Here is a 3,159-nt window from a genome sequence, read left to right on the forward strand (position 1 = left end):
GAATGACTGTGACGAGCTTCAAACTCGTGATTGCTGGGCGTGATGACAAACGCAAAAGAATCAAAGGATTCTATTCCAACATGATCTAGAACCGACAGATGATTAGTCGTGCTGTGACAGAGCATTTGGACCGTTTTCACTGAGAGGATGGGATGTAGCCATTGACAATGGTGATGCCCTACATACAGCTTGCTATAGAAAGGAGTGATAAAAAACTGGAAGGAAAAAGTAGAAAAGCAAAGATTCAGAAGGAACACAGCACCTCCATACACCTATCTGAAATTCCCACCATTGAATTACATGAGTAACTTTATCCTTATTTTCTATTTATTTTATTATCATTATTTAAACCAATAATCTCTTAATCCATTTAAATCCACCTGACTGGGATTTACAAGATGACCATAGCTTGCTTCATACCAACAATCTCTGTGGGATCGACCCTTACTCACGTAAGGTATTACTTGGACGACCCAGTACACTTGCTGGTTAGTTGAGCGGAGTTGTGACAAAGTGTGATTCACGTTTGAGAGCACCAAGCCTTTGGAGCCATTATTGATGATCAGAATTTTGTCCACCAAGTTCTTGGCGCCGTTGCCAGTGATTGTTCGAGTATGGACAACTGACGGTTCATCTTGTTGCTCAGATTAGGTAATTTTCTTTTTATTTTTCTTTCAAAAATTTTTTCAAAAAAATCTTTCAAAAATTTTTCTTTATTTTTCGTTTTTCTAAAGAATATTTTCGAAAAAAAATAAAAGAAAATAAAAAAAATTAGAAAATCATAAAAATCAAAAATATTTTGTGATTCTTGTTTGAGTCTAGTGTCAATTTTTAAGTTTGGTGTCAATTGCATGTTTTAAAAATTTTTTTCTTGCATTTTTCGAAATTTCATGCATTCATAGTGTTCTTCATGATCTTCAAGTTGTTCTTGGTAAGTCTTCTTGATTGATCTTGATATTTTCTTGTGTGTTTGTTGTTGTTTTTCATGTGCATTTGTGCATTCATATTGTCCAACCATTAAAGATTTATAAGTTTGGTGTCTTGCATGTTTTATTTGCATAAAAATTTTTTCAAAAATGTGTTCTTGATGTTCATCATGCTCTTCAAAGTGTTCTTGGTGTTCATCTTGACATTCATAGTGTTCTTGCATGCATCATGTGTTTTGATCCAAAATTTTCATGTTTTGGGTCATCTTTATGTTTTTCTCTCTGATCATCAAAAATTAAAAAATAAAAAAAAAATATCTTTTCCTTTTTTCTCTCCTAATTTTCGAAAATTTGAGTTGACTTAGTCAAAAAAATTTTTAAATTAGTTGTTTCTCACAAGTCAAGTCAAATTTTCAAATTTAAAAATCTTATCTTTTCAAAATCTTTTTCAAAAATCAAATCTTTTTCAATTTTTTTTTAATTTTTGAAATTTTAAAAAATTTATTTTCAAAATCTTTTTCTTATCTTTATTTCAAAATTTTGAAAACTTTACCAACAATTAATGTGATTGATTCAAAAATTCGAAGTTGTTACTTTCTTGTTAAGAAAGGTTCAACCTTTAAATTATAGAATCATATCTTTTAGTTTCTTGTTAGTCAAGTAATCAATTTTAATTTTAAAAATTAATTCTTTTTTAAAATATCTTTTTCTTAAAAATCTTATCTTTTTATCTTATATTTTTATCATATCTTTTTCAAAATTTTATCTTTTTCAAAAAATTTGATTTTAAAATATCTTATCTTCTTATCTTCTTATCTTTTCAAATTTGATTTTAATCTCTTTTTGAACTAACTAATGAACATTTTGTTTGTTTCTTATCTATTTCAAAACCACCTAACTACTTCTCCCTCTCTAATTTTCGAAAATATCTCACCTATTTTTCAAAATTCTTTTTAATTAATTAACTAATTGTTTTAAAATTTTAATTTTAATTCTATCTCATCTTTAATTTTCGAAAGTCATTAACTCCTTTTCAAAATTAATTTTTGAATTCTCTCTGTCATCTTCTTCTATTTATTTATTTATTTACTAACGCTTCTCTTCACCTCTTCTCATCTCAAATCACTGCCCCTATCCTTACCCTTGTGTTTGGATTATTCCTTCTTCTCAATCCTTATCCCCTTTCTTCTTCTACTAATAATAAGGATCCTCTTTACTGTGACATAGAGGATTTCTCTTCATTTTTTTTTTCTCTTCTCTTTCATATGAGCAGGAACAAGAAAAAAGGCACTCTTGTTGAAGCTGATCCAGAACCTGAAAGGACTCTGAAGAGGAAACTAAGAGAAGCTAAATTACAACAATCCAGAGGTAACCTTTCTGAAATTTTCGAACAAGAGAAGGAGATGGCAGCCGAACCTTACAACAATAATGCAAGGAGGATGCTTGGTGATTTTACTAAACCCACGTCCAAGTTTGATGGAAGAAGCATCTCAATTCCTGCCATTGGAGCAAACAATTTTGAGCTGAAACCTCAATTAGTTGCTCTAATGCAACAGAACTGCAAGTTTTATGGACTTCCAGATTTGTGAGACTGTTAAGATGAATGGAGTAGATCCTGAAGTCTACAGGTTCATGCTTTTCCCTTTTGCTGTAAGAGACAGAGCTAGAACATGGTTGGACTCACAACCTAAAGATAGCCTGGACTCCTGGGATCAGCTGGTCACGGCCTTCTTGGATAAATTCTTTCCTCCTCAAAAGTTGAGCAAGCTTAGAGTGGATGTTCAAACCTTCAAGCAAAAAGATGGTGAATCCCTCTATGAAGCTTGGGAAAGATACAAGCAGATGACCAAAAAGTGTCATTCTGACATGCTTTCAGAATGGACCATATTAGATATATTCTATTATGGTCTATCTGAGTTTTCCAAGATGTCATTGGACCATTCTGCAGGTGGATCCATTCACCTAAAGAAAACGCCTACAGAAGCTCAGGAAATTATTGACATGGTTGCAAATAACCAATTCATGTACACTTCTGAGAGGAATTCTGTGAATAATGGGACGCTTCAGAGGAAGGGAGTTCTTGAAATTGATGCTCTGAATGCCATATTGGCTCAGAACAAAGTGTTGACTCAGCAAGCCAACATGATTTCTCAAAGTCTGAATGGATGGCAAAATGCATCCAACAGCACTAAAGAGGCATCTTCTAAGGAAGAAGCTTATGATCTTGAAAACC

The 3,159-nt window shown here is 32.3% G+C and overlaps 1 non-coding gene across 1 annotated transcript; it reads right to left on the reverse strand.

Moving 5' to 3' along the window:
* Positions 1-2,690: 2,690 nt before the first annotated feature.
* Positions 2,691-2,794, reverse strand: LOC112713726 (small nucleolar RNA R71). The gene has a single exon (XR_003158695.1). It is a non-coding gene; the product is annotated as a small nucleolar RNA R71 (small nucleolar RNA).
* Between the last annotated feature and the right edge of the window lie 365 nt (positions 2,795-3,159).

Source organism: Arachis hypogaea, chromosome 9 (genome assembly GCF_003086295.3).
Source record: "Arachis hypogaea cultivar Tifrunner chromosome 9, arahy.Tifrunner.gnm2.J5K5, whole genome shotgun sequence".
Taxonomy (NCBI): domain Eukaryota; kingdom Viridiplantae; phylum Streptophyta; class Magnoliopsida; order Fabales; family Fabaceae; genus Arachis; species Arachis hypogaea.